The following is a 14,343-nucleotide window of genomic DNA, read 5'->3' as shown; positions in this document are numbered from 1 at the left end:
ATTATGGCCATACAAAGATAAATATGTTTGGTTGATGCCGTCAGGAGGTATTAATTTAAATGGTAGTCCATGGGGATGACCAAATTATTTCATGTTTTTTTTGCAGTGCCTATACCAGTGCTTCTCAATGATTTTCTGTCATGCCCCCCCTAGGAAGAAGAAAACATCTCACGCCCCCCCCCCCCCCACGACTATAAATATAAATAAATAAATATAATTATCTCCGTCTCTCTCCGCCTGTCTTCTCATACCCTGTTAAATATTTTTTTATGGTGTCACTTGAGGGTCTGCGACACTTCGTGCCTACACTTCATACTCATACTCTTCTGTGCTGTGTGCAAAAACCCCTATACCACCTGCGCACACTCTGCCAATGAGAGCGCCACTGCCCCCTAATGTAGTGGAGGCGCAATTGCACTTTATTCTAAGACAGTAAAAAAATCAAATCAAAATAAAAAAGCATGTTCCCCGAGGGAACGAAGCCTCGCGCGCCCCTGGGGGGGTCCGCCCCACTATTTGAGAAGCACTAGCCTATACTAACCTGGCAATAGTCAGACGGATATGCTATTACATATCCATCTGGCATCGCTCCACAGTAATTTCGTTGGGAAAAAGGCGGGACATTCTGTACAATAATTCGAGCTGATTGGACGATGCGACATTCTACACGTTTGTTTTAACCCGTCACGCCCACGGGTGAAAATTTCATCTTCGTTCATGTCGAAGGGGGGGAAGCAGGAACATCTTAGCAGCTAGAAATGTACGAAGCGCCTCTTGCTGTCCAACATTCAACAAGGAAACGGTGAGTAATTCTGCGAGAATAGAATTAATTGCAGCGTCCATTTGTTTGTTAGTCGCTGCGTCGGCGCTGGTTTCCTGGTTTCGTCACAGTTGCATATCCCGCCCCCAAACACAATGTCGTTCTGTGATTGGTCCGAACCACCAGCGGTTCGGGAACGGCAGTTATCTGCAGGAGCGGTACAAGATGGTATTCTCCGGAGTTTGTGAACTCACAAATACCGCGAGAATTCATCTTGCGAGAGCAAGGTTATGCTGATACCAATTATATGTGAAATCAAAAGTATAAAAGTATAGGCTACATCTTTCCTTATTTCCTTATTTCTGAACATGTCAGTGAGCAAGCTGTTCTTTTAATTTACCTTGTGATCATGCTCATACCTCAAAACACTCATATCTCAAATCACCCCCCATGAAATGATTGAAAATGCAGCAAGACAATAAACAGTGTATGTAAAATGCACAATATACTATACTGTATATGAATATTTGAGACAACTGACTAAATAACCAATAGAATGGCTTCATTTTATTTTACTGTCTCCGAACAGTTCATCTGCTCCATTAACATTAAGTGCTGTATTGTTGAGAAATATGGTCCTGTAATTTAAAGAAATAGTTTTTAGTAGCGCCGTAAACAAGTTTTAGCAATAACAGAAACTGCATGCAGTAAGAACCATGAACGCTGCAGCACACTTTATAATAGGTACCGAACCTACAGCAGGTGGGCATCTGATCCAAAAACCTCAGAGGAACTGTGATAAAACCCCACATAAGCTCTTTAATACATAATAAAAAATAATTCACAATAAACATTTATTTGGTTATTGCATGATATGTTTTTCCATACATTTACTATGCTCCTTAGAGAACAAAATTGCGAGCTGTTGATTGCAAACGTTTCTCTTTCAATAACTGCAACCAAAGGTGCCACAAAGGCGCACTTCCTGCGGCTTTGCCCGTATTTGCACTTCCCGTGTAATTACTCGGTTGAAAGTGAATTCATCTGTCATGCTGCCAGGGAGACAGGTATGATGCTGTGATGAGTGTGACGTCAGTAATCCCGCAATAACCATATTGAAACGGCTCCGGGTTGCGAGGCAGCTTCGATTTTAATTTCATTTTTTTTAATCATCTCCGTCGCTGGAATCCCCAAAGGTGAACTCTTGATTCATGACTACATTTGCACTCATTTCTATTTAGCTTTCGTGATCTAGTGAAAACAACATAGGTTTATCATTGAAATGAGTCTTGAGTTTGAAATGATTATTGCCTGATGTCCTATCACTTAGTCAAAGAGTGAACAAAAGCTGGATGCATTTCCACATCTAACACAGCAAGCTGGACCCTCATTAGGGCCGGCCCATAATTAAACCCGGATTAGCATATTGGGGCGAGGGCACACACAATGGTTTGTTTCATCACAGAGGGATCACAGCACTCTACCTGGGCGGGATTCATTAAAAGCATACAGCCAGGTCGCAGGGCCCAAAATATAGAGATTTGCTCACCAGGATCAACTAGTTCTTGATTGGAAAATAATGTTTGAATGATTATTTATTTGTCTACCGACAGTTGAAATATCAAATAAAAGTGAACAGGGAGTCTTTGAAATTCGAGTGAAATGCTTCAGCAGCATTTTGGACCAACTGGTGATGCTTACATCTTTTACTGCCACACATTATAAAAAAAAACTTTAATATGATCATTCACATCATCCTTGAAAAAGTTCTATTTCATCTGATTTCGTCATGTTTCATTGTAATTTCATACACCGGCAGTCCATTGAAAAGAGATACAATGATGCCATCTGCTGGCCATAGTGAGTTTTTGATTCCACAACCTATTGACCAGGCAACGCTGCACTAAGATGTTGCACTGCCCATTGATTAAAAAAAAAAAATAAACAAAAAAAAAATAGTTATAGTTGACGTCATTTAACGATTATGGCGACATATATCGTGATTTTACGAATCGTTATTAAACGTTTTCGGCGGTCAAAGAGTTAAGGGAGAACTGGCTGACTAAAATGAAGTGCAAGACCAGAGGCAGCAAATGCAATGAAAACAGCAAGGGCCCCAACATTGAACCTTGTGGAACACCATACGACAGTGGTGCAGGGAAAATAAAAATAATTTCAAAGAAATGTTACAGTCCACTTGTTTTCCCTCACTGTAGTGTAATTCAACCTTGGTGGATGTCTACACTCTACTGGATGCTATTCTTGTGTTACTATGACAAGTAAAAAAAATAAAAATAAAAAAAAAAGAGAAAAATTGAACCTTCTCCCCTTAGCTGCACCGTTGACGCCCAACAGGCTCCAGTTCCGAGCGTCTTCCATCCCATAATCGTGCCCTCAAAACAGTGACGGTAATGAGGTGGTGATTCTCCTCCATGACTGGCACTGATAATAAAGCTGATCCTTTTTTTTATTTTTTTTTTATTTATGACCTCTTATTATAGACGGCGTGAAGATTGGTGAGGCATCCTGTGGGTGACATTTGACAAAGGTCACAGATGAGATTCAAACATGCATAACGGACGGCAGCTCCACCCTTGGCCCACAGGTGCAGGTGATTTCAGTCAAATTATGTGACAGCTTTTTTCAAGCATCCTGTAATCATTGTTTAAGTGGATGAAGAGGAAGCTCGGTTCACTTTGACTTCTAATAGTTTGTAAACGGCAGTAGATTCGTTCTTCCTTTGACATATAGAAAAAGGGGTAAATTGCCAAAAAATGGCACCTGATAGAACATGGATGAGCAACATGAAGATAACTGTATATGAAAAGTAATCACTATTTACAGTACAAAGATGAACAGCCGCAACATTAGTTTATAGCATTGTAAAATATATTGGTAGCCTATCATTAAATGAGCTTTAAATAAGTATGCCATTCACACAGATGTCAATGGCAAATACGTATTAAAAAAAATAAAATAAATAAAATAAAATAAAATAAAAAAACTGCATCCACTTCATCCAATGACAATTAGAATCTAGTCAGACAACACAGGCAAATTGTCGCACTTTATTTGGAGCCCTCAAAATATGGTTTGATTATTCCTGCCAAGATGTTTGCGTCAGATTGTTCAGAGTGGGCAGCGCTCATGCAGGCTTTGTGATTTTGTCAGTGTCGCCAGCTTCTCTGCAGAAAGGCTGCTGCTGCGTGCTGGGTCGCCACCTGGCTACGGCGTCCAAGGGCAGAGCTGCACCACAAACCCACAACAACACACTGACATATCATGAATGAATGAATGAATTAAAAATTATTTCGACCAGTCATTTGAAAAGACCTTAAGAAGGACAAGCACTATATAAAATGGATAGCCGGTAATCAAAATGCTTTATTCTCATTGATGCAGTATGAAACAGTATACAAATGGCAACAGTTTCAACACCTGATTCCCAAGAGCTTTGGCATTTACTGGCTATATCATGTATGCTAATAATATGCAAATTCCATGCAGCCAATCTCGAAGTGAGGTATATTCATGTCATCATCAGCTAGGGCAGCGACCTGTCCTTGACATGTGTTCCTAAATGTTTTTCAAGTTGGTCCGTCATCATCTGAGGCTTTTGGGCGACATCTGCGACTGTACACACATTGACATGGGCACAGCGGCCATGTTTGGGATGCGGTGTGCTGAAAGACATGTGCTCATTATGATAATCTAGTCAGTGTGGATGCATCTTTAGCAGATCATATTTGATGTTTTTGGGACAACGTGTGTTCGAATTACCGGATAGACTGTGCCAAACAAAATAAGTCAGGTCAAATCATGAGCGGAAGGGCAGCAAGGCAGATTGCAACATGAAAGTGAAAACCACTGCTGAATTTTCACAGTAAAGATTAGGTGTTAGCTGAATATTATATTGAAAAATATCCACCATCTAACTGACACGATGCGAGGAGGTAGGACTCAGACGCAGAGTGTAAGTTGGCCAACAAGGCTGCAGCTTTAATCCAATGAACCAAAAAACACCTCTCAAGGAGGGAAAAAAGGCAGAACAAAAAGAGCTCCAAACTGGAGAATAAACAAGGGCACTCAAAAACAGGGACAACTAAAGGCGCTCCGCTAGGGAGGAAAACAAGGGGCAAACTAAGGGCGCAAGACAAAGCAAGGCAAGACATCGAACAAGGACTGTGGAACAAGGACTGTGAGGACGCTTCCATGCACTGAGATGTGACACTTCGGCAACGGAGGGGAGAATGCAGGTGGCTTTTATGTCCGGGTTGATTGGGAGCAGGTGGAAACAATCATGGGCGTGGACCGGTGATTACTGTGCAGGAGGAAGGGCAAGTGACCTGAGGTGAGAGGGTGGTTAATGACTTCAAAATAAAACAGGAACCTGACTGTGAAATAAAAGCATGACCCGCCACTCTGGTGGCGGCGTGACAGTACCCCCCCCTCAACGGCCGGCTCTCGACGGCCCAGGAACCTCGGGGTGTTCATCATAAAAATCGTCGATGAGGGAGGGGTCTACAATGAACCGGGCGGGCACCCATTGCCGTTCTTCAGGCCCGTAACCCTCCCAGTCAACCAGGTATTGGTGCCCCCGGCCCCGCTTTCGGACGTCCAATAATTTTCTGACCTTATAAACTGGGCCCCCCTCCACCATCTCCGGAGGGGGCGGCGCAGGCTCGGGCGGGACCAGGGAACTGTCCTGAACAGGCTTGACCTGGCTCACATGGAAGGTAGGGTGGGTGCGGAGGGATCGAGGCAGGCGCAGGCGCACGGCGGCTGGACCTACTGTCTTGGTGATCGGGAATGGCCCCACGAATCTAGGGGCCAACTTTGGACAAGGTACATTTAGATGAAGGTTCTTCGTCGATAGCCATACCTTTTGACCTGGTTGATACTGGGGTGCGGCCCTCCTCCTCCGGTCAGCAGCTCTTTTCATCCTGTCGCCTTGACGTTGTAGTGCCAGTCGAGCCGCTGACCAGATTCGGCGGCACCGGCGGACCATGGCGAGAACCGAGGGAACTGAGGCTTCCTCCTCCAGGTCTGCGAAGTAAGGTGGGTCGTAACCATGCACACATTTGAACGGCGTGATTCCTGTGGCAGAGGTGGGTAACGAGTTATGAGCCAGTTCAACCCAAACCAAGTTTTTGCTCCAGGTGGACGGATTTTGGGAGACCAAGCACCGGAGTCCGGTCTCCAGCTGTTGATTTAGCCTCTCGGCTTGTCCATTGGCTTCCGGGTGGTAGCCCGAGGTTAAGTTCGCCTTGGCCCCTATGGCCCTGCAGAACTCTTTCCAGAAACGAGAGACGAACTGGGGCCCGCGGTCGGACACAATGTGTCGCGGGAATCCATGGGTTCTGAATACTTGGTCTATCATTATTTCTGCTGTTTTCTTGGCGGAGGGTAACTTGGGTAATGGAATAAAGCGGACCATCTTTGAGAAGCGATCAACAACTGTAAGTATTGTGGTTCTACCATGTGATGTGGGAAGTCCAGTGACAAAGTCCATTGATATTTCAGCCCAGGGTCTTGAGGGGATCGGTAGTGGCTGAAGGAGGCCCATCCGAGGTTGATTAGATGATTTATTTCGGGCACAGACTGGGCAGGCCCTTACATATTCCTGTACCGAGGCTTCCATGGAAGGCCACCAGAATCTTCGGGCGACAGCGAACAGGGTCCTGCGAGTACCTGGGTGACAAGACAGACGAGAGGTGTGTGCCCAGTTGATCACCTGTGCTCTTAGGGCCTCCGGGACGAAAAGCCGTCGTGGTGGGCATTCTTTCGGGGTGATCGTGTCTTGAAGGGCGTCCTTGACTTCCTCTTCAATCTGCCAGGACAGGGCTCCTACTATGCAGTCTCTCGGCAGGATGGGTTCAGGTTCGGTTGCTGTGGATTCCGGGTCATGAATACGTGAAAGGGCATCTGCTTTAACATTCTTGCTTCCGGGTCTGTAGGTCAGAGAAAACGAAAATCTGTTAAAAAACAATGACCACCTGGCCTGTCGGGGGTTCAGTCTTTTTGCTTGGCGCAGGTACTCCAGGTTGCGGTGATCTGTCCAAATGATGAAGGGGTGTTCTGCGCCCTCCAGCCAGTGCCTCCACTCTTCTAGGGCGACCTTGACCGCCAGTAGTTCCCGATCTCCAACGCTGTAATTGCGCTCGGCCTTGGAGAGCTTCCTGGACAAGAATGCGCAGGGGTGCACCTTTCCATCCTCCTGGCTCCTTTGGGATAGGACGGCCCCGACGCCCAGATTGGAGGCATCTACCTCAACCACGAACTGGCGGGTAGGGTCGGGAACTCTGAGTATCGGAGCCTCTGTGAAACGTTTCTTGAGTGTGTTGAACGCGGCGTTGGCCTCCGGAGTCCAGACGAAGCGTTGCTGTGGCGAGGTCAAGGCATGGAGTGGAGCTGCGATGGAGCTGAAGTTGCGGATGAATCGTCTGTAAAAGTTGGCGAATCCCAGGAACTGTTGCACCTTCTTTCTGGACTCAGGTGTGGGCCAGTCCCTGACCGCGCTGACCTTCTCTGATTCCATCTCGACTTTGCCAGGAGATACGACGAATCCCAGAAATGAGATGGTATCGGCGTGGAAAAGGCTCTTCTCAGCCTTCACGTAGAGCCGGTGTTGAAGCAGGCGTTTCAAGACTTGGGTGACATGGTGCTGGTGGGTTTTCAAGTCCGGTGAGTAAATCAATATGTCGTCCAAATAAACATATACGAACTGGTCGATGAATTCCTTGAGCACGTCATTGATCATGGCCTGGAAAACAGCTGGCGCATTCGTGAGTCCAAATGGCATGACTAAGTATTCATAGTGGCCTCGGGGAGTATTGAAGCCAGTTTTCCACTCATCCCCTGCACGAATACGGACGAGATGATAGGCGTTGCGGAGATCCAGTTTGGTGAATATCTTGGCTTGCTGGAGCTGGTCGAATACTGAGGACATCAAGGGCAGAGGATAACGATTCTTGACTGTGATTTCATTCAGGGGACTGTAGTCAATGCAAGGGCGTAATGAGCCATCCTTCTTGCCCACAAAGAAAAAACCGGCTCCAGCTGGCGATGACGAGGGCCGAATAAGTCCGGCTTTCAAGGAAGTGTCTATGTACTCGTTTAGGGCCTTGCGTTCGGGACCCGAAACAGAGTACAATCTCCCCTTGGGGATGGTAGATCCAGGAATCAACTCGATCGCACAGTCATAGGATCGATGTGGGGGAAGTGACATGGCCTTGGTCTTGCTGAACACCTCCCTGAGAGGATGATAGCAGGTGGGAACGGTGTTCAGGTCCGGGTAATCCTGGTCATTCACGAGAGACACCTGTCGGATGGCAGCGGGAGGTGCCTCTGCCGCTGGCCGCTCCACCCCATGGTGTTCACAATCATCTCCCCAGTCCAGGACTCGCCCCGATCGCCAGTCGATGCGGGGGTTGTGCAACTGCAACCAGGGATGACCCAGGACCAGTGTGTGTGATGGGGAACGGAAGACATGGAAGCGAAGAAGTTCTCGGTGCTGTCCAATATGGATCTCAAGAGGCTCTGTGACATGTGTGATGAGGAATAAGTCTTTCCCATTGAGCGCCCTGGCCCTCATATGGGTGGAAAGTGGCTCCGTGCCTGCCTGCAATTTTTCCACCAGACCCCAATCCATGAGGCTCTCGTCCGCTCCGGAGTCAATGAGAGCTAGTAGGTCTGTGGAAATGGCATTGCAGGAAATCTTGACTTGCGTGAGTTTTCGGTTTTTGCCTTGCTTGTGAGTCGCGGTACCCACCGGAGAGCCTCTCTTGGTGGGACAAGCTACCACCAGATGGCCTTGTTCTCCACAGTAGTAGCATCGCCCCTCTTGACGACGTCGCTGGCGTTCGTGGTGAGACAATCGGGCGCGGTCCAGCTGCATCGGCTCCTCGTCACTCTCGCTGGGCCTTCCCGCGGTGGGCGACTGGGGAAGGGCACCTCGCGGAGGGCCTCTTGCTTCTGGGTGCCGGAAGAATCCGGAGCCGTGTCCCCGTTGATGTCCGCTGGTCTGCAAAAGATCTCGCCGTCGATGATCTGTGCGGATGGCCAACGAGATCAATGAGTCCAAATCGCCAGGTAAGTCCACTGGCAATAAGAGTTCTTGCATGGCTGTGGAAAGCCCCTTTAAAAAGTGGTCAAAAAGGGCTGTGTCATTCCAGCCACTCTTGGCCGCTAGAGTTCGGAATCGGATTGCGTAATCATTCACCGATTCTCGGCCTTGTCTGAGGTTGCTAAGCTCTCGAGTCTTTTCCCGATCCATGTTGGTTGGATCGAACACGAGGCGAAGTGCCCTGCTAAACCCGGCTGCGGTTGAGCAAGTCGGGGAGGGCCGTGCCCATTCCGTGGTGGCCCAGTCTCTGGCTCGTCCAGTCAGATGGGAAATCATGAAGGCCACACGGGAACGGTCGGTGGGAAAAGCCTGTGGCGAAAGTTCAAAATGTAAGTCGCATTCGGTCAGGAATGCCTGACATTGTCCTTGGTCTCCCGAGTATCGCTCCGGGGGAGCCAGTCTCAACCCCGCCCCGGTCAAGGCTGGAGTTGGGATCGGTGGTTCTGCGGTCTCTGGTTTCGTGATGGCCGGCGTGGAGTGTCGCACGTGGCTCATTAGCTCCTGCACCTGTCCAGCGAGCTCTCCCATCCGGGTGACCATCGCCTGCTGGAGCTCCTCTGTCTGCGACAGGCGGGCGGCCTGTCGTCGAAGTGCAGCCTCCAACTTCTCCGCTGGGTCCATGCTGGCCGAAGTGTACTGACACGATGCGAGGAGGTAGGACTCAGACGCAGAGTGTAAGTTGGCCAACAAGGCTGCAGCTTTAATCCAATGAACCAAAAAACACCTCTCAAGGAGGGAAAAAAGGCAGAACAAAAAGAGCTCCAAACTGGAGAATAAACAAGGGCACTCAAAAACAGGGACAACTAAAGGCGCTCCGCTAGGGAGGAAAACAAGGGGCAAACTAAGGGCGCAAGACAAAGCAAGGCAAGACATCGAACAAGGACTGTGGAACAAGGACTGTGAGGACGCTTCCATGCACTGAGATGTGACACTTCGGCAACGGAGGGGAGAATGCAGGTGGCTTTTATGTCCGGGTTGATTGGGAGCAGGTGGAAACAATCATGGGCGTGGACCGGTGATTACTGTGCAGGAGGAAGGGCAAGTGACCTGAGGTGAGAGGGTGGTTAATGACTTCAAAATAAAACAGGAACCTGACTGTGAAATAAAAGCATGACCCGCCACTCTGGTGGCGGCGTGACACTAACCACTTTCGATAGGACTTGTCTTTGTCAGTTGCAGGTCAGCTATTAAAGTTGACTTTGGGAGAGAGAGCCCCCCCCCCCCCCCCCCCCCCCCCCCCCGGCCATAAAAAAAAAAAAAAAAAAAAAAAAAAAAAAAAAGTGTAGGGCTACTCGGTTATCGAAAAAATATTAATCACGATTAATTCGGTAGTAAATATTTTTGGACACAAAATAAGAAAATGTTTAAACATGTAAAAAATACTAAATTATTATTATTATTATTATTATTATTATATTTTTATTGTTGTACGTTTCAAATAAAATTCTTTGAAACACTAATTATGAAACTTCCTTTTGGACCAACCAAAATTGATAAAATTAGGTTTTAGATTTTTTTTTTTTCAAAAAAGGTACAAATGTATAAATTTAAGTAATGTCACAAACGTTTCCATAATCATGTTCTCGCCTCTCTCCCCCTCCAGACCTCAAGGTATGAATGTGTTGGGCCAAATTCACTCTTACAAAAATGTCTGTATCGAAAAGCTCCTCCTACATATTTTTTTTCTTTTTTTTAAAAAAAAAGAAAGAGTCGACCCTTCGTCATTCTTTTTCATTCATCTTATTCCAATATAAGTCTGTTATTAGGTCTGTGTGTGTGTGTGCGCGCGCGTATGTTTTTTTTAACAACATCTGGAAGGAAAAAAAAAAAAAGAGCCATCCGCATCGCCCACACATTCTTCTAAAGTCATAAAACAATCGTCACCCCCACCTATTTTTTGTTTTTCTATCGCTTTTAAATCTCACCTCGTCTTCCTGTCAATATAAGAAAAACAGACGCGGTCAAAAAGAGGAAAGCCATATCTCCTTTTAAAATATCGTGTACTCCTTAGCACCTTTCAAAAGGGCACCCCAATTCCTCTCTCTTGGGATTAATCATATCGGCCTACCACGTCGCTTCTTACATTTTTATCAAAAGCGGTCATATATAATCTCCTTCTTGGGGGTCCCCCCCTAGAGGTTTATCATGCTCGATTCATTTCCATCCTCGTGCTGCACAGACATACAGACGCACACCCCTCACCAGCCATTTCCTTCCCCCCGCCCGACCCTCCCCCCATATTGCACACACAGGCACACAGGCGCACTTCATCTCTTTTTTGAAATCCTAACCCTAACCCTCATTTTTATCGTTTTCCTTTCATACGTCATCAAAAAAAGTCTTTGATCGTGACCTATTGACCCCCGATCGATCATTTTTATCGTTCCCTTTCATCCTACGTCATACCAGGCCTTTGATCGTGACCTCTTGACCCCCGATCGATCATTTTTATCGTTTCATCCTACGTCATCAAATTGGCATTGCTTCCCTCTCTATGGTGGAAAAGGACCACTTTTTTTATTTGACAATATTTTAGCCAGAGACAAAAACTGTAAACAGCCAAGTTTTTGAGTCGATAATGAAAAAAAAAAAAAAACAAGACCAAAAAAATTACAACTTTAAAATACTGTAGTAGTAGCAATGCAGGGAACACTGTGTTAATTTCCACAAGTACGCAGTCAAGATCCCAAAGCACTCTTAGCTTTGACTTTACATCCCGGACAATTTACTCATGCAGTGTGAACTTAAAAATGACATTTCTAAAATTGTACACTGCATGCCCACGAGCACATCCACAGTAGTACAAACACTACACAAGCACACTCCTGTGGAAAGTGTCATGAGCCGTTCAGCTTCTATTTATTCTCATTCCTTTTTATGGAAAATTCGATCGTGCCTTTTCTCTCTCTCAACCGAAGCTCTCCGCATTTAGAGAGTCTATTTGCGTCTCCTTCTCTCCGCCCTTGCCTCCGCCCTGCCCTGAAGAGGGCTGAGAAAACCTGCCTGAGTGGGCCTCGCTCGCTACCTGGCTAAGTAGACTCGAGCTGAGGGTCGACATCCTGAAAATAGGTTCGGGCTCGACCTCAAATGGGTTGTTTTGAGCTAGAAAACAACATGAAAATGTGACCTAGTTCATGGAGATGCCTCAGTAGTCAAATCTGAAGTTAGCTATATCCACTGTAAAAATAGTTATAACTGCATGACACTGATATTAGTCCAGCTACGGTGTTTTGTTTTGTATGTTTTCATTAAAATACAGTAAGTGGACTTAAAACTGTGTGGTTAACTCATTCACTCCCAACCATTTTGACTGAAGCAACCAACCCCCTTCGCTCCCAGCTGTTTTCCTGGATTTTTGACTGATTTCGCAAGGCCCACAGAATATTGTGTTCTATTGCTATAAAAACCTACCAAAACAAAAATTAGAGTCTCTTCTTTCATCAGGGGGGGGGGGGGTATTTCTGTTTGCGTTTTGCAGCAATTTGCATTAGAATATAGCTAAATTTAATCATTATTCACAAACCTGCTTAGAACTGTTGAGAAAACAGCTTGTTTTAACATGGCCCTAGTTGATCTCTTATACTCTGCTGCCATCTGCTGGACGTTTTTACAATAACTATCACTATCATTGCTTCAACTGTTCTCTGCAGTAGAGAACTGCATCAAAGTTGCATCAAATATGTCTTTGGGACACTTAAAACATTTAAAATAGAAGATATTTATACATTTTTGGGAGCTAATGCGTGAATAATAAAGATATGTACATACTCCAAGTGGGCGTGATAAACAGATCGAACTGTCCTTTTTGAATAATTGCTCACTGTCAGCCAAATTGCTTAAGTGAGTTAAGTTGACAAACGGCACTCGCATCTCAAGCCAAAAAAAAATAATCATCTGAGCAACAGGTCATATCTTAAAAAAAAAAAAAAAAAAAGTCGTCACTCACATCTCAAGGCACTACTGTACTTTGTTTTATTATTTTTATTCAGTTCCACTTCCTTTTTACAACCTAAATGTTTTTCCGCCCCATTTGAGTCATCCTAATTGTCATCTAAATTTGGATTTCTTCTGAGGCAAAGTTGAAGTTAATGGTTCACATCGTGCTCCTCCAACGGATTTTAATGCGCTAAATGCAGCAACTGGGATAATTTTGTTCACGAAGCGCAAAATTTCATCATCACACGTGCCGTTAAACTGGCTGCGGGGGTGTTTTCAACCGGCTTTGTGAAAGAAATCTTCGGGTGTTTATCTGAAGACGGCCCTACCCCAATTTGTTTGGATTTATAATAGTTTTTCCCCTGGAGAAATAACACAAATAGCACGACTAATCTTGGCAACACAGCAGATGAGTGGTCAGCACATATGCCTGACACTTTTGAGGTTGAAGGTTTGAATATGGACTCCAATTTGCATAGACTATGCTTGCGCCAGTTATGTAAATATATTTACAATGTAAATATATCTGTCAAAAAAGAAAAGAAAAAACAAACAGCCTATTTATATTAAGTGAAATCCAGAATGTCTTCTTTTTTTTTTAAATAAAAAACAACAAGTATTTGTGTTTAGGTGGTGTCTAGTATTTAAGTCTGTATTTTAAAAACAAATTACAAATTTATTCTTAAACATTTGTAAATTATAACACATTTCCAATAAAGCACTGTATTGGCAAATCTGGTTGTCAATTTTATGTTAAACAGGATTGTTGGCATCTGCTGAATGCGACTCATAAAATAACTTGAAATCTAACTTATCATAGTTACTTTTAAAATCAAGTAATCAGTAAAGTAAGTTTCAAGGAAACTGTACCATGCAATTAACTGGCAGTATCATACACTATACTGTCCTATAATACAGTAACATTTTTAATGCATTTTCTTTTTAAAAACATCAGCAACAACAAAAATGTTGACATTTTTACAGCATATTTTAGGCCAACAAGTTGTAAGTATAATAACCAATTGGAAACACAATAAAACTAAGATGATTAGAACGTGCAATGTGATCCACATTTTAAAACCTGTGCGCCCAATGTGGATGTTTCATGTTTTGGAGTTGACATTATTGAATATTATCAACCGTGGAACATTTTAAGCCTCACAGCAATTTCTCTGATGCCAAGTAAGACAATGGCGCCCTCTAGTTGTGCAATGCACTCATTAACAGTTCAGTGACGTTCATTGTGTTCGTAATTTTCAAGTGTCAGGTTCTCTCTCTGAAACTCGTCCACATTTGGGTGCCAGTTGGCTTTAGCCTCGAGGTGTGGTCTGGACCTGGTTATTCAGTCTTTTTTTTTGTCCCTCATCGTGCCAAAACTTACTGAACACATATTGCAGTAACATCAAAATATATTGTGTACATTTATTACAGTTCATGTGACATTTGCCCTCCAAAAAAAAAAGTTTTAGCGTATTCCAAACATCAGAGACAGCCCGAAGTATGATGAAGTGCAGTTCCACAT

The sequence above is a fragment of the Festucalex cinctus genome, chromosome 4 (assembly GCF_051991245.1).
Source record: "Festucalex cinctus isolate MCC-2025b chromosome 4, RoL_Fcin_1.0, whole genome shotgun sequence".
NCBI classification, from domain to species: domain Eukaryota; kingdom Metazoa; phylum Chordata; class Actinopteri; order Syngnathiformes; family Syngnathidae; genus Festucalex; species Festucalex cinctus.
The sequence above is the reverse complement of the archived record's forward strand: the minus strand, read 5'-3'. Positions refer to the sequence as shown.